General features: G+C 41.7%; 1 pseudogene across 1 annotated transcript in view; it reads left to right on the forward strand.

Annotated features, from left to right (window-relative positions):
* The first annotated feature begins 1,488 nt into the window (after positions 1-1,488).
* Positions 1,489-24,238, forward strand: part of LOC308262401 (glyceraldehyde-3-phosphate dehydrogenase-like) — a 44,645-nt pseudogene continuing 21,895 nt past the window's right edge. The window contains exons 1-3 of the transcript in view: positions 1,489-1,556; positions 3,905-4,072; positions 16,752-16,806. The product of the transcript in view is annotated as a glyceraldehyde-3-phosphate dehydrogenase-like (transcript). The remainder of the gene's footprint in view (positions 1,557-3,904; positions 4,073-16,751; positions 16,807-24,238) is intronic.

Genomic DNA, 24,238 nt, shown 5'->3' on the forward strand with positions numbered 1-24,238 from the left:
TAGAGCTGCAACTTATTTGCTTTATTTCTCTAAATTTCTATTTCCTCATCTGTCAAGTATAATTATATCTACTTTATAGAGTTTTTATGCAGATTAATGAGAACATATCTAAGGCATAAAACATAGCTTCTGAATAAATGGTAGTTATTATGATCTTGTATGCTTATTTTAGTTATGTATTCACAGCAAAAGCTTTTGTCTTAATTTAGAAAGTAACAAAAAAAGAGGGGGAGAAGAGAAAAAGAAAGAAATACAGCTTATTACTCCTTTCCTATCTTGCTCTGCTTGGTTGCATTAATCTAAAACCTTCTTCTAGCTGTTGTGAATTCAGTAGCACCTAGTATCTGAGTCAGTCCACATGGTGCCTAATAATATTTTAGAAACACCATTTTTACTAGCAGAGTCTAAAACCGCCAATCTTACTCTTATAAACACATTCTAAAGCTGGGCATGGTGGCGCACGCTCGTAATCCCAGCACTTGGGAGGCTGAGACAGGAGGATCGCACAGGTTCAAAGCCAGCCTCAGCTACTGAGTGAGGCTCTCAGCAACTTAGTGAGACCCTGTTTCCAAATAGACTATAAAATAGGTCTGGGAGTGTAGCCCGGAGGTAGAAAAGCACCTGGGTTCCACCCCCAGTACTACCAAAAATAAATAAATAAATAAATAAATAAATAATAAATAAATTCTATATGTCTAGTATATGGCTTTTTGTACAAATTTTTAGCTTGATTGCTGATTTGAATTCTTATTTTTTCCCTTAGGATCAGAATCCTAATTTGAACCCTAGCTGGCTATCTGCCCCTCCCGCAAAAAAGGTCTGCTTAGCCCATCACTCGGCAGCCTCTTCTCCCTGGGAGCCAATCCGCCCTTGGCATCCCCAACTGATGGCTAAGTGCTTTAAAACAGAAGGATCCCACAAACCCTACTAGTATCCTTATTTGAGTAGAGCCAGTTTGACAAATGGGTTTATGCCAGGTAACAGTAATTTACTGATAGTCATTGCGTAGAACACTGTGTTGAGAATTGTAGAGGCTTTTCCAATAGGTAGGAAGGAACTAGAACCGATTAAAAAAAATAAGTCTGCCTTGGAGGCCAGGTTGGGGAAAGAAAAGGAAGAATGATGGAAAGTATGTCACGCACTCACCGGTCGTGGCTGCGAGACTCCTGATCCTCGAGCCCCCTCCTAGACTAGATTCCTTATCCATTACTTCCAGCTCTTTAAGCCTGAGTTTTTCTACATCCTTCTGAACACTGATTTGGACTGAGGTCACCTTCATAAGAGTGGCCCTTTTAGATGTCAGGTGCCTGTAACTGGTGGTCATTGCTCTTCTTGAGGTAAAGCAGCTGCTCTGTGTAACCTCTTCCTTTAGACCCAAGGGTAGTGGTAACAGCTTCCCCTGTTATAAGACCCAAGTTGTTTTCTTATCATTTGTGGTTCCTCTATACCTTTATAATTGATCTCTCCTCAAATTATCCTATTTCGAGCATGTCATCTGTTTCCTCTCGGCACCCTGAGTCATACCAGCACTTAAAGGAAGCACTGAAGATCCCACAGTAAATAAATAAAAGTCCCAAGGTGGCCTGCAGGCAGGCTTGTGGAGGTGATCATCTTGTCTAAGTTTATTTGCCTTTCTTGTCATTAGTTGCAATAAAGGAAATGTACATGTGTGCCTGTAAGTATGTTTTTGTGTAAATATTTATTTATTTATTTATTAGTGGTACTAGGAATCAAACCCAGGGGCATTCTATTTCCAAGCTACAACCTCAGCCCTATTTATTTATATTTTATTTTACTTTATTTTTTGTAGTCCCCCTGAGGATTGAATCCAGAGGTATTCTACCTCAGAGCTACACCCCCAGCCCTATTTTATTATTTATTTTGAAACAGTATCTCACTAAGTTGCAGAGGCCCTCACAAATTGCTGAGGCTGGCTGTGAGCCTGTAATCCTCTTGTCTCAGCCTTCCAAGTACTGGGATTACAGGTGTGCACCACCACGCCCGACATCTTATTTTATTTTTAATCTGGAAACACGGTTTTACTAAGTTGCTGAGGGCCTGGCTAAATTGCTGAGACTGGATTCAAACCTGCAATCCTCCTGTCTCAGTCTCCCAAATGCTGTGATTACAGGTGTGTGCCACCATGCCCAGCCTTGTGTAAACTTTATAATTAGGACTTCAGGAAATCCTAAAGGCAGGTACTCTCTTAGATTTCCTGGAATTTCTCATGTGTTGTCTTTATTTATTCAGCAAATATTTACTAAGTTCCTAAGTGCTGGAAAAAAAAAGCTGCCCTTTGCTATGTTCTGAATATTCTACTGTATGCTGAGGTGTGGAGCATGGGGGCAGACAGAGAAGGGGCGTAGATGAGTAGGCTCAGTTGTGTGCGAGAGGGGCTCGGGGAAGGAACAACTGACTCATTTCAGGGATCAGGAGAAGTTTCTTGAAGGTGATATCTGATCTTAGCTTGGGTGGATGAGTGATAATTTGCCAAAAAGAGAGAAAGGGAAAGAAATTTAGGAATAGGAACGGGATTATAAAAGATCCTAAAATGTCAGAGAATGGCAAACAGTTTGTTTTGCAGCATGCCTAATTAGAGTACCACATTGGGGAAGGTGGCCAGGAATGAGACTAGAAAGAGAAGTCAGGGTCCAGATTTGGAAGGGGGTCATGCATGAAGAGTTTGGAATTTATTCTAGCAAATAACAAGAAGACCTTTTAAAGAATTTTAGGTGGAGAAGTGAAAAAATTAGATCTATGTTTTAGAAAGAAAAAATGGGAAGATGGAGGCAGATAAAGTATGGCGGTAGACAGAGATTAGAATCAGGAGAATAGGTAGACTCTTGCTGCAACAGAGAGGAGAGAAACTATAGGGCCTAAAGCAATGACCACGGGAGCTGGCCTGCAATCTTAGCATGTGAAAGGCTGAGACAGGAGGATCGCAGGTTCAAAACCAGCCCCAACAATCTGGCAAGACTTTGTTTCAACATAGAAAATAAAAAAGGGCCGGGGGTGTAGCTCAGAAGTAAATGCCTCTGGGTTCAACCTCCATTACCACGCGCACACACACATACACGCACTGACCATGGGCGTGGAGAAGTGTGTGTGTATGTGGGGGATTTCATTGATATTTTAGAGGTGGAATCAAAAGTTTAGATGTGGATGAAGATGGAAAGGGGGGAGACCAAGATGATGCAAAATAGATGGGAAAAAGTCACTTTGGTGAAACTTAGAGGAAGAGAAACTGGGTGCCAAAGGAGAAGCATAAAAAGCAAGCTGACATCCGATGAGACTGGCATGTCCAGGGTGATTTCACCTATAATCCCAGTACTTGGGAGGCTGAGGACAGGATGATCACAGGTTCAGGGCCAGTCTCAGTAATATAGCAAGCCTCTCAGCAATTTAATAAGACACTGTTTCCAAATGAAACAGGGCTGGGTGTGTAGCTTGGCGGTAGAACACCCCTGGGTTTAATCCCTAGTTCCACTAAATAAATAAAAAACAAAAAGCAAGTTGACGACGTTTTAGAAGCCACAAAGCTTCAGGAGTTGGAGGTATTGGGTGTATCTGAATCTGAGGAGTGAGCAGAAAACAAGTGAGTAGATTGGCAATTTATACATTCAAAGAATATTAGATTCATAGACCCCTCTGTCTTCCTTGCAGAATCTTCTCTACTCAAGCAATACCTCTTGAACTGACTTAGAACAGCCTCAAGCTCAGGATATTAGGCAAGGTAGGAGGCAGAAATGAGGCATAAAACCTAAAAAGGGGATTAAGTAAAATCTTCCTTAATCCTGTAACCGCATCCCCTCTCCTTCTAGGGTCCGTAGTTAACTTCTAGAATGCTAACAGCCAATCAGAGCTCCCCAGGCAGAATCTTCTCAGCTACCTTCTCCCTTTGCAGGAATGCCTACCAGGCAGCCTCACCTGCACAGAACAAGCTTGCATTCAGGTTTTCAGTGTCCTGCTTTAACGATGAAAAGACAGTGGAGAATCATGAGAAAAGTGAAAAGGCTCCACTACTGAGAAAGACAGACACAGCGGAAACGAACTTGGATGAAACAGACATAGTGTAGGAGGTAAAGAAAGCGTTTTTAAAAATTGGCATCCTCGGCCGGGCGTGGTGGCGCACGCTTGTAATCCCCGCACTTGGGAGGCAGGGACAGGAGGATCACGCAGGTTCGAAGCCAGCCGCACGCGCTGGCTTAGGAGACCCTGTTCCCAAAAAAAAAAAAGTAAAAAAAAAGTAGGTCTGGGAGTGTAGCCCGGAGGTAGAAGGGCTTCCAGGAACCCCAGTACCACCACCAAAAAAATAAAAAAATAAAAAATAAAAAATAAAAAATAAATAAAAATTGGCATCCTTACCAGGCATGGTGGCTCATGCTTGTAATCCTAGTACTTGGGAGGCTGAGACAAGAAGATCCAGGTTCGGGGCCAGCCTCAGCTACTTAGTGAGGCCCTCTGCAACTTAGTGAGACCCTGTTTCAAAATAAAAAATAAAAAATGGGGCTGGGGGTATAAATTGAAGGTAAAATGCTCCTGGGTTCCATCTTCAGTACCGGAAAAAAAAAAAAAAATCGGGCTGGGTGTGGTGGCTCACACTTGTAATCCCAGTACTTGGGAGCTGAGACAGGAAGACAGCAGGCTCAAGAATATCTTCAGCAACTTAGTGAGACTCTGTTTCAAACTAAAAAATAGAATCAGGCTGGGAATGTAGCTCAGAGGTAGAATATACTGAGTTCAATCCCTAGTAAAACACCCCCCCACACACACACACATGCCATCCTTAGATAAAAAAGATATTTTATTTGTGAAATATCTTACATACAAACACACACACAATCAGAGGTGAACAACAAGAAGGAAAGATAAGAAAATGAAAGAACTAATAACATATGACTATGTGAGATTAGAGGAAAAATACAGTGGAAGAAGTTATCAAATAAACAAATCACCACAACTATCAATCAAGTATAACAGAATAAGAGCATTTCTGACCATAAGAACCCCAAAATAAGAAAGCCTATTTACCCTTTCTCTGGAGAATATCATCTACCCAAATGAAAAACTGAGCCATGAAAGAAGAGAGGCAGAAACATGACATCTAATACTGAAGGGTGAAGATAAAGCCCAGGACAACAGTCAGCTGACCTAGGGAGAGAACCAGATCTAAACTGGAGCAGAGCGGCGGAACTAGAAGGTATGACTCCCAGGAGGTGGTGGTGGGGAGAGCCGTCAGATACAGTGACCATATTGCAAAGAGATGAAAGTGGGATTTACCTCCATGGTCTTTCTCCCCAAAACATACAAACAGTCTAATCGTGAGAATATCAGACAAATCCCAGTTAAAGTACTTCTACAAAATGCCCGACCAATCCTCACCAGACTAAGGTCAGGGCTATGAGTGTAGTTCAGCGGTAGTGTGCTTGCTTAGTATATGAAAGGCCCTGGATAAGATCCCCCAGCACACAATAATTAATTAATTAATTAATTAAATACATAAAAGTTAAGGTCGTAAAAACAAGGAAGTACTGCTGGAATTTCTCATGGTTATCTGAGCAGACCAACCAAGGCTGAAGTCTGAGAAATTTTATCTCCAAGAGGAAACTAAGGAGATATGGCTACTAATAGAGCGTGCTATTCTAGTTTGAGATATAGAACAGAAAAGGAGAATAGATAAAAACTAAGCAAATCTCAATAAAGTAGGAGCTTCATTTTAACAATAATGTGTCAATTTGGGTTCATTATTCAACAAATATACCATGCTCATACAAGATGTTAATAAAAGGAAAAACTGGGTATGAAGTATATGAGAAATCTCTGTACTCTTTTCAAAATTGTTCAATAAATCTAAAATTTCTAAGTTATGGTATATGTGTGTTTTGAAGATCTAATTGGAGATGGAGAGATGGGAAAATTCTAGGAAAGCCAAGATATTACTTAAAAAAGAAAATGCTCTCATAGTATACCTCATAGCTAAATGAATAATGTTTACATAGTCATAATGATGTAAACTTTACATACTGTCTTAGTAAAAATTGTGATATAACTAAATTGGGTGTAGGTAAAAGAGTTCCAAATCTTCATCTTCCATAGAAAGTTAGTAGATAATGCCTAAAATTTAACAGAAATAGCAGCCTAAAGATACTCTTTAGACACATGAATCAAGGTAAATATCAAGAGAGATAGTTTATAAAAATTGAAAATGGTGTCTCTGGGTAGTAACTTTGGGGGAAAGTGTTGGAAGAGAAAGGCATTGTCCCATTGCTTTTTGGTGTGTGTGTGTGTGTGTGTGTGTGTGTGTGTGTGTGTGTGTTTTGCTGGGAATTGGACCCAGGAGCATTCTGCCTCTGAACTGTACCCTGGCCCTATTTTATTCGAAGACAGGGTCTCACTAAGTTGCAGAGGGCCTCCCTGTGTTGCTGAGACTGGCTTTGAACCTGAGATCCTCTTGCCATAGTAAGACCATATGTTTGGAAACAGGGACTCAATAAATTGTTGAGATCCTCACAAGTAACTGTGGCTGACTTCAAACCTGCCCCATCATCCTGTCTCAGCCTCCCAAATACTGGGATTACAAGCATGCGCCACCATGCCCAGCTAGGGACTCTATCTCTTAAAAATAAATATATATGAGCTGGGTGTGTAGCTCAGTGGTAGAACACCTGCCTCCATATGCAAGGCCCAGTGCAAACACAGAAAAAAATAGCATTGCTCTTGCGAGACTATACAGGCAACACATAATTATGGGCTAGAGCAGACCCTCCCAAATACTAGGATTACAACATGGGCTACCACACACAGTTTTTAAAATTATAATTGCTTAACATTATTGGCCTTTTAAAAAGCTTGTGCAATGTTTTACTTTGATTTAAGACAAACAAACAAATTTGCCAGGCATGATGACACATACCTGTAATCCTAGTACTTAGAAAGCTAAGACAGGAAGATCACAGGTTCAATGTCAGCCTGGGTGATTTAGTAAGATCCTGTTTCAAACTAAAAAGGGCTGGGTATGTAGCTTGGAGGTGGAATGCCCCTAGGTTTCATCCCCAATATTTTTGTGAGTGTCTGGGTGAGTGCGTGCTGGGGTAGAACCCAGGCCCACCAGCAGGTTAGGCAAATACTCTGCCATTTAGCCACACACTCAGCCCTAATAAAAATAAAAAGCATATAAAATATTTAGACTAAAATGAGGAAAGTATGATATTTTCGTGACACTAATAATTTAGTTGTTAAACCCAGAGTAGTTAAAGTTGGGGTAAATGAAATATCTACCCCCCCAAAACAAAAATTGATGGGTATAGTGATAAGCTCCTGTCCCACCTGGGGGCCAAGGCAGACAGATCACTTGAGTTTAGGAGTTCAAGACCAGCCTGGGCCACAGTGAGACCCTGTCTCCTAAAAATAAATAGATAAGTGCTGAGATGTAGCTCAGTGGTAGAGCACCTGCCTCCATATGCAAAGCCAACTGCAAACACAGGGAAAAAATGAGACCACACAGATAACACATAATTATGGGTTAGAGCGGAGATACGCAAAAAAAATATTGAAAAGATACAAATTTAAGGGATTCGACATGCTAACTGTACTCATAGATTTAAAAAAAAGATTCAGAGTGTGGATCACTCAGCTGCAGAAGTCACGGAAACAGAGGCTCCTGGAGGCAGATATTGGTGCAGATAAAGGTGACCTTTAGTACGTAAGTTCTCTTTTATGGAGATGATCCATAAAAGAGATGACCTTTGAAATGTTTAACAAAGTTCTCTTTCTCTGATTCCATGCTTACCCAGCAGCATCATAATTATAATTTGCCTTCTTATATACAATTTCCTACACAAGAGAAAGGACAGAAGTCTAAGGACACAAGTGTCAGACCTCTTGGTGGTTACACTTTTCATTGCTAAAACAAACAACCGATCCCAGCATTCTTATTTTATGTATCAGTCTCTGTGACTTAGATAAATGTCAGTCAGTGCTTTGAGAGTCTCAGCACTATTTTGTGGCTGAGGGCCAGATCCTAGTCTGTGAGTTCACTGAGGTAACACCCACCCACAGGGTCAGTCAGCCAGTTTTCAGGTGATGATACCCCACCCTCAGTATTAACCACTTCTTTGAACTTCCACATATATATAGGAAGGGATCCTTTAATTATGTGATTCAAGATATCTATATCTATCTATCTGTCTGTCTGTCTATCTATCTATCTACCTATCTATCTATTCACTGTTCTGGAACCTACATGATCCCAAATTTTCATTTTTCCTGATTCTGATTTTTGTGTGTGGTACTGGGAATTGAACCCAGAGACATATGTCTCTGAACTACACCCCCAGCCTTATTCTATTATTTTTTTATTTTGAAAGAGGGTCTTGCTAAATTACGGAGGACCTCTCCAAGTTGCTGATGCTGGCTGCGAACCTGTGATGATCTTGCCCCAAGTATTAGGATTAGAGGCATGAGCCACCATGCCCAGCTCCAACTCTGATATTTAAGAGTGAGTAAGCCTACCCTACCCCAGAATTGCATCAGGTAGGTAATAGACAATATTCTCCTTTTGAGCTCTCATGAACGCACTCATCTAACATGATGTGTTTACACCCACATGCTGAGAGTTTGAATTCCATAAATAGCGGTGACACTCTTAAGGGCAGGTCACTGTCCTCTACATCAGGGCAGAATAATACACTAGTCTAGTTGCAAATCCTTCCAAAGCTCCCTACTATAAAGAGACTTGGGCTCATGATGGGAACAGCATCAAGCTCACCCTCACCACTCTGCGCTTGTTGTGGTCCTGGCCTTATTAGAAATGGAATGAATGGATTGAGGCATTAGCAACACTTGGAAACTTGTTAGAAATGCAGAATCTCAAGTCCCATTTCACTCCAGTCTTACTGAATTAGAATCTGCAAATGTGTTGTAAAGCCTGAGAATCAATGATCAAAGGCACGCTTTTCAGGTTGCATTTGCAACCCATGAGAAGGTCACGAAATAGATTCGGTAATTCTGCTTCCTGTATTTTATTTTTATGTATTTATTTATTCAATTGTTGGTGCTGGGGATCAAGCCCCGGGCCTCATGCATGCTAGGCAATCACTGTATCACCGAGCCGCACCTCCAGAGTAACCACTAGCATTTCAAAAACGAAATAGAACAACAGTAACAAAAATCAGAAGGATACGAGATTATAGTGCACGAATAAAAGCACATTAAAGAACAGAACCCATTGTATGTATAAAATCACAATTGTTTTGTGAAACTCTTTAGTTATAAATATTCTTATAGTTTATGACTCCTGATGTACCATGTGAATCCTGGTTCCCCCCGCCCCCCAAAAAAATGTTTTAGGAAGCTTCTGACTTACAGCAGTGTTTCTCAAAAACATTGCCACAGAAGACAGGTATAGTGATGCAGCCTTGTAATCCCAGTAATTAGGAGGCTGAGACAGGAAGATCACAGGCTCACGGCCAGCCTCAGCAACTTAGTGAGACCCTGTTTCCAAATAAAAAATAAAATAGGGCCGGAGGTATAGCTCAGAGGTAAAAGGTCCCTGGGTTTAATCTCCAGTACCACACACACACACACACACACACACACACACACACACACACAATTGCCAGGCATGGTGATGCATACCTGTAGCCCCAGTGACTGAGGAGGCTGAGGCAGGGGGATCTCAAATTGGAGAATCCCAAGTTGGAGGTCAACTTGGGCAATTTAGCAAAACCCTGCCTCAAAATGGAACCCTTTCCTTTTTTGTTGGGCTTCACCTCCAAAATTTCTTTTCTTTATTTTTTTTTATTTTTTGCAGTACTACCTCTAGGATGCCGGGGGCATTCTACCTCCGAGCTATACCCCCAGCCCTATTATATATTTTTTTTTGAAACAGGGTCTCACTAAGTTATAGAATGCCTCACTAAGTAGCTGAGGCTGGCCGCAAACCCACGATCCTCCTGTCTCAGCCTCCCAAGTACTGGGATTTCAAGTGTGCACCACCATGCCAGGCTCGCCTTCAGAATTTCTAGTTCAGCAGGTCTGGGTTGGAGCCCTAGGGTTGTTAATAATAAATTATCAGCCAATGTTGATAGTGCTGGTCTAGTGGTTTCCAATCACAACAGTGAAGAGCTTAGAATGAGGATATTTGCTTCAAGATTACTTCTCTAATATTTGCCTTAACACTTCTGTTAATTTCTGTGTATACCATCTTCTATGGTTTGAACATGTCATCAAAGTTCATATGCTATAAACTTAATCCCCAATGCAAAAGTGTTGAAAGGTAGGATGTGGAAGGGCCCTCACGCACAGATTACCTTACCTGAGGAGTAGGCTCATCATGATGGACATGGTGTCTTGATCAAGGATGAGTTCTGCTTGGCATGGAGGGGCATGCCTGTAATCCTAGTCCCTGGGAGGCTCAGACAGGAGGATTGCAAGTTCATGGGCAGCTCCTGGCGACTTAAAGAGATCGTGTTTCAACATAAAAAATAAAAAGAGCCAGGCACAGTGGCACATGCTTGTAATCCACCTGCATACTTGGGAGGCTGAGATGGGAAGATCTGGATTCATGGCCAGCCTCAGCTACTTAGTGAGGCCCTCTGCAACTTAGTGAGGCCCTGATTCACAATAAAGAATAAAAAAAAAATGAGCTGGAGGCATAGCTTGGAAGTAGAATGCCCCTGGGTCCCACCCCCAGCACCACAAAAATAAATAAATAAATAAATAAATAAGAAAGAGATGTAGATATAGCTTAGAGGTAAAACATCCCTGGGTTCAATCCCCAGTATTACAGAAACACACAGATGAGTTCTGCCCACTCTAAGAATCTAGACAAAGAATATACACACCTTTTGCCGATTTTTACTTTCTCCAGCGTCCACTCTTCTCAGCCATGAGGGACACTCAGGCAGGAATGTGACAAAATTATAGAATCTGTGAACTTTTACATTCACCACTACTGTTAGATCAGTGCTACTCACAATGCAGTCTTGGGGCAGACAGCGTCTGTGTCACCTGGGAGCTAGTCAGAAATGCAGATTTCTTCACAGTTCCACAGGCCCGCTGAATTAGAAGCTCTGGAGAGAGCCCTCATGATCTGCTTTAATAAGCTCCCATGTGGTTCTTATGCACCATGGAGTGCAAGGCGCTCTGTGCTATCAGATCGTTTGTAGTTGTTAGGGCTCCTGTTCAACTGTAATAGCCCGACAGACATCACCACGCTCTGATTTCACTACACCATGGGGAACCCAACAGCGATGTCAGCTTGGAGGGCATTACCATGGATTTTCTGACAGCCTTGGCCGCCACAGAAAATTTAGCCCTTAACTATTCAAAAAAAAACAAACTTTCTTTTAGTTGTACTGGGAATTGAATTCAGGGACATTCAACCTCTGAGCTACACTTCTAGACCTTTTTTATTTTATTTTATCATTTTTTTGGTCTGTGGTACTGGGTATGGAACCCAGGGGCATTCTACCTCCGAGCTACACCCCTAGCCCTATTTTTATTTTTTGTTTTGAAACAGAGTCTCACTGAGTTGCAAAGGGCCTCACTAAGTAGCTGAGTGTGGGGAGCCATTAAGGCTTTCCCCTAAATTAATGTTTCTGACTTTTAGCTGACTGTCCTTCACCCAGAGTCAACAAGATTTGGGGTCATGAAAAGTTCAGAGTAAAAGGTCTGGGAGAAGATCAGATGGTGATGGCACGAGGGTACTGATTAACCTATCTGTAATATATGTGCTTTGTATTGATCTTTATTGTATTCTGGTGGTGGTAGCACGAGGATATTGATTGACCTGTAACTGTATAAATACCTCTGAAAAAACAAACCCAGCATCGGCGCAATAGAGAATTCTGACCCAGGAGTAGTTGTCGACCAGTAGGAAATATTGACCCAAGAACAGGGGTTGGCCAGTAGAGATAGTAGGCTGGCGCGCCCCTCCCCCCCGCCCCATGTTAAAATAAATTAAATATTCTGAGAATCAAATTCTTAGAGTTAAATTCTTCATCCTCACGCCTCTCTTCGGAACCTGTACTTCTGTCAGCTGGCTCCGGCAGCTGAGGCTGTCTGGGAACCATGGTCCTCCTGTCTCAGTCTCCCGAATGCTGGGATTACAAGGTGGGCCGCCATGCTTGGCTTATTTTTTATTTTAAAATGGGGTTTTGCTGAGTTTCACTAAGTTGCTGAGACTGCCCTCAAACCTGTGATTATCCTGTCTTGGCCTCCCAAGTACACCCAGATCTCCATCCCTTCTTATTTTATGTTGAAACTGTCTTGCTAAATTGCTGGGGCTGGCCTTGAACTTGCGATCCTCTTGCCTCAGCTTCCTTAGTAGCTGGGATTCTAGGTGTGCAGCACCACACACAACAGACTGTAACTTCGTGTGTGTGGGGGGGGTGGGGTACTGAGGATGAAGCCTAGGGGCCTTCAACTTCTAGGCTATACCCTTATCCCTGTTTTATTTTTTTATTTGGAAATAGGGTCTCACTAAGTTGTTGAGGCTGAGAACCTGTGAGCCATCCTCCTGCCTCAGCCTCCCAAGTACTGGGGATATAGACGTGCAAGACCATGCCCGGTTAGCCCTTCACTAATCATAAACAATTCCCATACAATAATTGTTAGAAACGTCTGTGTATATGTACTTCCAGAAGTTGGCAAAGCGAGATATGTATCTGCATATTTCTATCTCCTGAACCTTATTACCAACAACTCTTTTCCTTCCTGATTCAGTGATTTTTTTTAACCTTCCAATATATGCATGGAAGTTAAAATCATGGAAATCTGTTCAAACAAGGTTGTGAGTGGTAAATCTTAAAAATAGGAAAATGGCTTTTTAAAGCAGGGATTGACTGGGGACCTATATTGGGTGTCTATTGATGAAGTCAAATCATGCCATTTGGTGTGACATAGAGGATGTGGTATTGCCAGAGAACCTTCACGAAAGAGTTCCTGCAAATCAATTACTCCTCTATCACACACCACTGGCATAATCTCCCCCAGCAGAGACTGCTTCAGTGCAACATCCCCATTCAGCTAACAATATCCAAGACAATCTGGACATGCGTATGTATTTACTGCTTCTTTTATTTTTAGTGCTGGGGATCTGAGACAGGAACCACCAAGGTAGCACAAATAGCTGAGACACTGGACTAAACCCCTGGGCACAATAAACTATCACCTACCCTCGTAGATGGCATGTTGCTTCTCTACCCTTGTGCTCTTTCCAACAGACCTGTCATGTGGCCCTGATAAAACCCCAGAAGCAGATGCACAAGATGAAATTGTTATCAGGGGAAAACTCTAAATAGACCTCTAGCTTCACTTGTTTTTAGTCAACTTAAAAATCGCTAATGTTGTAGGTCACATAGCCAGCCAATACGCGATTAGTTTCCCACTGCTTTTGCTGTCGACAATCCCTCTGACATGTGGGTTATGATGGTAACAGTTGCCTAGGTTACTTTTCAGGGCCTTGAAGCTCTTTCTTGCTGAAAACACCAACTCTTCTCTTGAGCCTGCAGATGTCGGATGGGTGACAGGAACAGGATGAAATGTCTTGGCACCTCTGTCTTAATGTCTGTCCCCTTTGCTGCCTCAGTTTTAAGGTCACAATCTACTCGGCTCTGTATGTAGACATGTTGGTTACAGTTGGAGCTGTACTTGTTTTCTTCTACCCTACTCTGTGTTCTTTTAAGCAACTATAGCAGCTTAAATGCTTCCAGCCCTATCGAAAGACCCAGAACAAATCACAAAACCAGAACACTTGCACTGAGTGATAGCACCAGCTATACAAGTAACCTAGTCCATGGGACAGGTTTACTATGACTACTGTATGATCAGAGTCTTGAGAAGAAAAAATATCTTTTGGAATTGTGTCCTTGGCCAATGGAAAGTTCCTGGACTTCAGCTCACCTAAGCAAATCAACAAAAAGCTTCTATCTCCCTGGGTGTGGTGGTACGTGCCTGTAATTCCACTATCTGGGAGGCTGAAACGGGTGGATCGCAGGCTACGATTTAGCAAGACCCTCAACAACTAAGTGAGACCCTGTTTCAAAAGAAAGTAAGGATTGGGATATCTCTCAAAGATCCAATGGTCCTGAGTTCAATCCTCAGCACAAAAAATAAAATAAGCAGCTTATATCTCCCTTTGTTTAGGGAGCAGCCTGGACCCTCTATCAGTCTGTCTCCCTTCAGCTGAAGCCTTAATTAGAGCTTTGCCTGTGCGGGCTCCCAAACCTCGCTTGGTTTTGTTACCACTGTCACTGAGTCAGAAGTCCCCATCTCCCGTAACAGATCAAGCCCGGGGCCTGTGCATGCTGGGCAAGTGCCCTCCCACCAAGCTACAAGCTACATCCCCAGCCCTACTTACTGCTTTTCAGTGCAAAAGGAAAGCAAATCATTTTTAAAAATCTGTAAGTTTTATTTATCTTTTTTTTTTTTTTTTTTTTTTTTTTGCTTTTAAAGAGGAGCCATTAGTCTTGGCAATATTCTGTGTAGTGATTAGTTACACCATCTGTATTGATGGATTTTGCTTTCTCTACCCAACTGGAGGGTTGTAACCCCTAGCTCTGTGCAGTGCATACTCAGCAGCTACAGATTGCTTCCTATTTGCAACTACCTGCCAGTGTCTTATATCACCATTAGCTCTTTTGGCATTACTGGTGACAAATACATCACGAAAGGCCCAGAGGAGCTGCAAAAAGTGCAGAAGTCTTAAAGTACTGTGAGCCACTCTGAGTCAGATAGTCATAGCTATATAATCTCTCTAATTTAAGTTAGAACAGTGAACTGAGTTATGGTTGAAAGCATGAGCTTTGGGGTCTATGTTTCCAACCCCAGCCTAAATATTGATAAGTTGTGTTACTTTAATCAAGTTACTTAAATTCTCCTTAATCAAGTTACTTAAATTCTCCTTCCTTCATTGTTCTTGTTTTTTTGTTTGTTTGTTTGTTTTTTGTTTGTTTTGTTTTGTTTTTTGGTGGTACTGGGGTTCCTGGAAGCCCTTCTACCTCCGAGCTACCCTCCCAGACCTATTTTTATATTTTTATTTGGAAACAGGGTCTCTTAAGCCAGCGCGGCTGGCTTTGAACCTGCATGATCCTCCTGTCTCTGCCTCCCAAGCATGGGGATTACAAGTGTGCGCCACCACACCCGGCTCCTTCATTGTTCTTATAGGGAAAAGAGGAATAATAGTAATTAGGGTTGTTGTGGACATTAAATGAGATAAATCATGTAAAGCACTGATAGTGCCTTACCTAAAATAAATTCTCAATAATTGTAAGTGAGCCAGGAATGGTGGTGCACACCTGTAATCCCAGTGCTTGAGAGGCTGAGATAGGAGGATCGAAGGTTCATGGCCAGCCTTGGCAACTTAGCAAGGCCCTGTGAAACTTAATGAGACCCTGTTTAAAAATAGGAGCTGGGCATGGTGGCGCACACTTGTAATCCCAGCATTCAGGAGGCTGAGACTGAAGGATCATGGTTCACGGACAGCCTCATCTACTTAGTGAGGCCCCCCGCAACTTAGTGAGACCCTGTTTCAAAATAAAGAATAAAAAATAGGGCAGGGGGTGTAGCTCGGAGGTCAAATGCCTCTGGGTTCCATCCCCAGACCCGCAAAAATAAAATAAAATAAAATAAAATAAAATAAAATAAAATAGGACTGAGGGTGTAGCTCAGAGGTGGAATGCCCTTGGGTTCAATCCCTACTACCACACATAGAAAAAAATGTTAGCAATTATTGCTATTGATTGTTAATTATTATTACTATTGTTAGTAATAATGTTATTATGTCTCAAGCCACAATTATTTCTTCATGTAGAGTACTGAATGGTTGTATATCTCCAACATGTAAATTCATGAACCCCTCTATCCTGGTCCGGGCTGCTCCAAAATATTACTATAGACTGGGTGGCTTGTAAACAACAGAAATTTATTTCCCTCGGTTCTGCAGGCTGGACATCTGAGGTCAGAGTGCCAGCATGGCTGTTCTAGCAAGGACACTATCATCACAAACTACTGGCCTCTCAGTGCATCTTCGCCTGGGGGAAAGCAGAGAGAAGCAAGCTCCCTCAGGACGGGCATCGAGCACCACACCCGCGACACCCCTCATGACCTCCTCTCATCCTGACTGCCTTCCAAAGGCCTCCTAAGACCACCATGATGGGACTGGCTCGGCATGTGAATTTTCTTTTTTTTTATTTTTTTTTATTTTTTTATTTATTTATTTATTTATTTATTTTGGTGGTACTGGGGTTCCTGGAAGCCCTTCTACCTCCCGGCTACACTCCCAGACCTATTTTTACATTTTTATTTGGAAACAGGGCCTCTTAAGCCAGCGCACGCGGCTGGCTCCGAACCTGCGCGATCCTCCTGTCTCCGCCTCCCAAGCGCGGGGATTACAAGCGTGCGCCACCACGGCCGGCGAGCATGTGAATTTTCAAGGGACCCAAGGATTCAAGCCATGCCACCTCCAGGCCTACAAGTACTTCTTTCTCTTCGTGTCTATTCTCCTTTTTTTCATTGTATTTTCTTTTTGTGAGAAAACTCACACTTTATAAAACAACAACAATGATATGATAGTGGCAATATAAATCTCCTAGTTACAGAGAACTTTATGCTATGAATAAGGCTTCCTCCTGGGAACCTGTTAGGTTTGAATATGTTCTTGGCAGAAATACTGTCCTCTCTTTATACCCTCCTGCTGTCTTCCTCTTGATGCTGGTTTTGCTTCAGAATCTCTTTCTTTTGCCCTTTAGTTTGAAGTTTGTGCATTACTGCATCAGAAATCGCTGTGGTGCCTCTATGGATGAGGTGAACCTGTATTTGTGTTTGGCTTATAATATATTAGTCATATCACATATCACTGTATGACAATGTCTAGCTCCTCATTAGCAACTCTAGTTGGTGTTGGCCATTGAAGTGGGTTTTGTTTTGTTTTGATGCTGGGAATTGAACCCAGGGTCTCATGCATGTGGAGCACATACTCTACCCGCATGAGGTAGGGTTTGTTTTTGTTTTTTGCGGTACTAGGGATTGAACCCAGGGGCGTTCTATCTCAGGGCTATACCCCCTGCCCTAATTTTTATTCTTTATTTTGAAACAGGGTCTCACTAAGTTGCAAAGGGCCTCACTCAGTAGCTGAGGCTGGCCATGAACCTGGGATCCTCCTGTCTCAGCCTCCCAAGGACTGGGATTACAAGCATGAGCCACCACACCCGATTCAGAAGTAGATTTTTAACCAATTGTTAAGCTGCAACTTGAGACTTAAAAATGGGAGAGAAAGACACGAACAATCTAGAGGAAATGGTCAGCTAACCCTGAAGAATTTGGAATTGAACAGGAACTAAATAGCAAGCTCTATTGCTGGACTCTTTGGGAAGAATTTGGCACATTCAAAGTAACAGAACTTCACAAAATACTCCAAAGATATCCAAAGAACTTTAAATTAGTATAACTGCTAAAGTCGATAATGTATTTCAATCTCTTATGTGGAACCCAATGAATTACAGGCATTTATATTCTTTCATTCAATATATAAAAGATTGGAAGCTATACTGTGACAGATGGGTAGCTTACTATATGACTCACTGAAAGCACAATAGGGCAGAAATGTTGCTCTTGCCTACCTCAACAACTCAACTTCAACGCAATGTTTCTTATAAAATAAATCCAGCAGGGGAAGACTAGTGTGTATTTTTGTAGCTATTTTTAAAAAATTGAGCTTACTTGAAAAATCTTAGGATGATGAGTTCATATGTGCTACCTTATTAATACTGTGATATTTGAGTGAAAGTGTGAATTTTATTTTTGTATCCTTATTACCTAGCACAGTACTTAACTCTCATTAAATACTTATTTAATGAATGCATGATTGAATTAATGAGTAAAGAAGAGAAAAGAGAAAGAGATCAAAAGGAAGAAGATGGATGGATATGAGATCATTTACCCTTAAAAAAAAAAGTGAATAGCCAGTCATGGTGGTGCATGCTTGTAATCCCAGTACTTGGGAAGCTGAAACAGGAGGATTCCAAGTTCAAGATCAGTCTGAGCAATTTAGCAAGATCTTGTTTCAAAACAAAAAAAAAATTTAAAAAGGGGCTGGGAGTGTAGCTCGGAGGTAAACTGCTCCTGGATTCAATTCCTAGAACCAAGAAAAAAAAAGGGGTGGGTAGGTGAGCTGGGAATATATTTCCCTGGCAAAGCACTCCTGGATTCAATCCCTAGTACCTAAAAAGAAATAAATAAAGATAAGTTATAAGAATTAAAGTGATTCACAGATGAAAATTAGGCCAGCATAAAATGAATATGGCCAAGTGTTCTAGACTCAAAACGTCCAACTTTCCCAAATTCCACTACTGAGAATGTCTTGTTCTTTAGGAAATTTTCATCCCTAGATCTATCTGTGTGTGTGTGTGTGTGTGTGTCTGTGTGTGTGTGTGTGTGTGTGTGTGTGTGTGTGTGGTTGTTAAACCCAGGGCCTCTTGCATGCTAAGCATATACACTGACTGTATTGCTATCCCATCTATGCACTTATTGGAGGGGGAGCCCTCAAGTGATCCTGCCACTTCAGCCTCTCAAGTAGCTGGGATAACAGGCAACACTGCCTCACCTGGCTCTACTCTTTTCTTTTCCTTTCTTTTCTTTTCTTTTCTTTTCTTTTCTTTTCTTCTCTTTTGTTCTGTTTTGCTTTCAGTACTGAGGATTGAATCCAGGGCCTCTAGCCGGCATATGCAGGCTCTACAGATAAGCTACACCCCCAGAACTTTTTATTCTTTTATTTTGAGACAGGATCTTGCTATCTTGCTAAGACTGACCTGGAACTTGAGATCCTCCTGCTCTCCCAAGTAGCTGGGATTATAAGTGAGTGCCACTGTATCCTGTACTTCCTCCTCCTCCTCTTCCTCCTCCTTTTCTTTTTCCTCCTCTTTTTATTCCTCACCTTCCTCCTTCTCTTCATTCTTCCCCTTTCTTTTGTGGTACCAGGGATTGAACCCAGGGGTGTTCTGCCTCTGAACTACATTCTCCACTCCTATTATATACATTTTATTTTCAAACAAGGCCTTGCTAAATTACTGTGCATGGTTTTGACCTGAGATTCTCCTGTCTTAACCTCCTAAGTACAAGTACTGGGATTAAAGATGTGTGACACCACACCTAGTTGATGCTTTTTAAAACCATTAAGAAATTCCAGTGGTCCAGATGGTGGCACATACCCATAATCCCATTACTTAGGAGAATAAAACAGGAGGATTACAGGTTCGAGGCCTGCACACAGTACTTTAGCGATCTCATTTCAAAATAAAAAATAAAATGGGGCCAGTGTAGCGCAGAGGTAGAACACCCCTGAGTTTACTCTCCACTATAAAAAAAAATGTGTAAAAATACATTAGCCAACACTTTCTTTAGGCTCTCTTTTTAAAACTTGTAAGATTCAGCATTAGGTGTTTGCTATATCAAAGATAAATACTAACAAGACACTAGATGAATATCTTGTCTTGATGTATGTACTTTAAGTTATTGGACTGCATGAAGGAGTTTGTTTATTGCTGAGTCAACTGTAAAAAGAGTTTTTGCTTAAAATTGAATATGCACCACTGGAGTGATTTGCCCAGTGCCCCTGTAAGGGCAGGTTAAATGGCGTGGCTTAAAGCTCCAGGGTGCTGCAGAACACCGTGGATGTGTCTAGATAATGCTGTTTTCCATTAATAACAAAGTGCAGAAGCCGGTGTTCTTCTCACCTACCTGGAAATCTCATGACTCATCTCAGCTTGGTTTCTTTCAAGAACAGGATCTTACTATGGTGTTCACAGACAAGAAAAACAAGAATTATAGGGAAGTCAAAAATTGCATTTTTTAAGTCTCAACTACTGCAACAAAATTGACAGTCAGAGCACAATTCCAGATTCATCTTTAAAAGTTGTTGTTAATGCCTTAATGTGTAAGATCCATAGGAGTGCTGCTGCTGCTGTTGTATTGGGGACTGAGCACATAGGAATATTCTATCTTGGAGCTATACCTCCTGTCCTATTTTATTTTATACGAAAATAGGTTCTTGCTAAGTTGCTGGCCACAAACCTGTAATTGTCCTGTCTCAGCCTCCCAAATACTGGGATTGCAGGTTTGTACCACCTCCTTCACCTGAATAATGAGTATTTTTAATGAATAAGTATTGTAGTTTAGGTATTAAATAGTGATTTCCATTTGCCAAACAAAGAAAAACCCCATATGAACTCCTTTTAAGATCCATTATTCGCCGGGCGTGGTGGCGCACGCTTGTAATCCCAGCATTCGGGAGGCTGAGACGGGAGGATTGCGGTTTGCAGACAGCCTCAGCTACTTAGTGAGGCCCTTCGCAACTCAGTGAGACCCTGTTTCAAAATAAAGAATTAAAAATTGGGCAGGGGGTGTAGCTCGGAGGTCAAATGCCTCTGGGTTCCAGCCCCAGACCCGCAAAATAAAAAAAAAAATCCATTATTCTTATGATGAGCATCTAAATGAATATTACAAAGGCTATCTGTTATTTTAGCCTCTTCGTTCCTGTTCAAATGACAAACTCCTCTCTCCTATTGGAAATGGTTAGCTTTCCATTACTGTAGCAAAACACCTGAGATCGTCGACTTACAAGGACAAAAAAGTATTTTGGCTCACAGTTTGGAGGTTCCTGTCTATGTCCTGTGATGAGGTGGCATTTCGCAGTGGGAATGCGCAGTGAAGCAAAACCTCATGACCAGGAAGCAGACAAGAAAGAAGAGAACAGGCTCCAAAGGCGCACCACGCACTCCTAGAATCTCCTGCAAGGTCCCACCTCTGTAGGGCTCACTCCATTACCCCTCATTGACACCACTTTGGGGACAACGCCTTTAAGACATGGGCGTTTAGGGGACATCTAAGATCCAAACTACAGGAAACAAGTCAGCACCGGTTCCTTCTTCTCTGACCTTAAGGAATATCTTGGAACCAAGACCTATGTGGTCAGAAAATAACATTCCCTACCCACTCCCACTCACTTCCTACCTTCCTGTTGGATGTTGAACTAAGTCAAGACAGTCTGTCCTATGACTTTTCTGCTGGAGGGAGTAAAGATTGTCTTTACATGCTTGGTTTGGGTTTGTGTAGAGTCTGGATCTAGGGGCGGTCATCTTTCCCACCTTGAGGCTTGGGATCAAGCCCGTTATAGGGAAGCAGAATCGAAAGATGGAAAGAACAGGCTTGGAGGGTGGAGACAGGAGGATCGCGCGGGTTCGAAGCCAGCCGCACGGCTGGCTTAGGAGACCCTGTTTCCAAATAAAAAATGTAAAAATAGGTCTGGGAGTGTAGCCGGGAGGTAGAAGGGCTTCCAGGAACCCCAGTACCACCAAAAAAAAAAAAAAAAAAAAAAAAAAAAAAAAGATGGAAAGAACAAGAAAGACTTTTCTCAGTACCAAGCAACTCATATTTACTTCTTCTTTTACACTAGGAATATCCTTTGTTTTGTCTGATTATGAAAGTAATAGGTGCTTTTTGTAAAAAGAAAGCCAGAAAACACAAAAAGTATGAGGACAGTTAGTTGAGTTCAGTACCAAGACACTACCTTTCAATATCTAAACCACAGTATGATATATGCCATTTTCAATGTGATCCACATAAAATTAAAAAATAGCCAGGTGTGGTGGCGCACGCTGTTAATCCCCGCGCTTATGAGGCTGAGACAGGAGGATCGTGCAGGTTCGAAGCCAGCCTCAGCTGGCTTAAGAGACCCTGTTTCCAAATAAAATATAAAATAGGCCTGGGAGTGTAGCCCGGAGGTAGAAGGTCCCTGGGTTCCATCCCCAGTACCACACACACAAAAAAAATTAAATAAAAAAATAAACCACAATATGCACATAAAAATAATAAAATTTATCTTTTTTGTTACTTTAAGCAAAGTAAGATTTTTATAATCTCCCTTTATCAATTTATTAATCATAATATCTTTACACATTGCTATGATTTGGATATCTACCAAGGGTCCACATGTTAAAGACTTGGTCCCTGCTTGTGGAATTACTGGAAATTGTTGGAACCTCTTAGAGATGAGGCCTGCCAGATATGGTAGTGCCAGGTGTGCTGGGACAGCCAGTGATCCCTGTACTTGGGAGATTCAGACAGGAGGATCACTGATTTGAGGCCAGCCTCAGCAACTTAGCGAGACACTCTTTCCAAATAAAAAATAAAAATAGAGCTAGGCATGGTGGCACATGCTTGTAATTCCAGTACTTGGAGGCTGAGATAGGAGGATTACAGGTTCTCAGCCATCCTCAGCAACTTAGCAAGGCTCTCCACAACTTAGTGAGATCGTTTCCAAATAAGAAATAAAATCAGGCTGGGGATGTAGCTCAAAAGTAGAGTACCCCTGGGTTTAATCCCTAGTGCCACACACACACACACACACACACACACACACACACACACACACACATAGGAATGGGGTATAGCTTTGAAGTAGAATGCCTTGGGGTTCAATTCCCAGTAGCTGAAATACATACATACATACATACGGCCTAGCGGGAGGTCTTTAGGTCACTGGGGACATGACTTTGAAAAAAAAATAGTACAACCTCAGCCTCTTCTTTTTTGCTTCTAGTTATGAGGCAAGAGATTTTGTTCTACCATATGTCTCTGCCATAATATGCTGCCACAGTCCCAAAGTAAGGAGGTAAATAAATGAATAAATGATGGGCTGAAATCTCAAAGCTACGAGCCAAAATAAATGAACCCTTTTATCTCTTTCTTTTCATCCCCCACTCTCGTGTGTGTGTGTGTGTGTGTGTGTGTGTGTGTGTGTGTGTGTGTTGCCAGGAATTGAAGCCAGGAGAATTCTACCTCCAAGCTGCATCCCTGGCCTTTTTTATTTCCTATCTGAAAGCAGGTTTTTGCTAAATTGCTGAGGCTGGCCTTGAACTTGTGAACTTGTGATAGTTCTGTCTCTGCCTACAAAGTACTGGGATTATAGTACTTTTTTATAAAAAGTTCTTTTTTATAAAAAGAAAAGGGTCAGGTGTGGTGGCACATTTCCTGAAGTGTTCGTTATAGTTTTGAAAAGATGACTAACATAAGTATCAATAAAGATAAATTTATATCATTTTTTTTTGGTGGTGGTACTGGGGTTCCTGGAAACCCTTCTACTTCTGGGCTACACTCCCAGACCTATTTTTTAATATTTTTATTTGGAAACAGGGTCTCTTAAGCCAGCGCGGCTGGCTTCGAACCTGCGCGATCCTCCCAAGCGCGGGGGATTACAAGTGTGCGCCACCACACCCGGCTATCATTGTTTTAAAAGACTATCTAGGAGTTGGGTGTGGTGGTGGACACTTATAAGCCCAGTATTTGGGAGGCTAAGATAGGAGGATCGCAGGTTTACAGCCAGCCTCAGCAACCTTGTGAGGCCCTCTGCAACTTAGTGAGACCCTGTTTCAAAATAAAAAAATAAAATTGTGCTGGGGTATAGCTTGGAGGTACAATGCTCCTGAGTTCACTTCTCAGTAAAACACACACACACACACACACACACACACACACACACACACACCTATCTAGTACTCTATTGTGTATATTAGCTATAGTTTACTTCACCACACCTGTATTTTTAGATAGCTGTTAATACTCCTGATTTTTGAAAAAGCAATACATCTCAACATTGACTGACTTCTACCATTTTCCCTGTGAGAATCCTCTTATTCTAAATTTTCCTTCATAGCATTTGAACATTTGCAGATGACTGGTGATCTAGTAACATATCGGTTGGAGTAAGGAAGGAGGAAGAAGACTTATGAGCTGTTGGAAGCATAGAAAGCATTGCATTTGTAACTATGAGATCTTTCTTTCATTTAAAAAAAGTATTTATTTATTTATTTATTCATTCATTTATTCATTTATTTATTTAATACTGGATATTGACCCCAGGGGCATTCTACCTCTGAGTTACACTACCAGATTTTTTAAAATTTGAAACAGGGTCTTGCCAAGTTGCAGAGGGTCTTGCTAAATTGCTGAGGCTGGCCTTAATCCTGCGATTCTCCTGTCTCAGCCTCCCAAATACTGGGAGCACAGGTGTGAGCCAACATGCTGGGCTCCTATAAGATCTCTCTAATGAAAATGTCACCTTACTACTTTCGAAGAGATCAAGAGTACGTATTGCGTTTGGTGAATTTCTTGGTTAGTTTCTAGATTCACTGAAAAAAAAAACAACAAATAAAACTGTTTACATAAGCGCCTGTGGCACAAT

Source organism: Muscardinus avellanarius, assembly GCF_963383645.1.
Source record: "Muscardinus avellanarius genome assembly, chromosome: 4".
Taxonomy (NCBI): Eukaryota; Metazoa; Chordata; class Mammalia; order Rodentia; family Gliridae; genus Muscardinus; species Muscardinus avellanarius.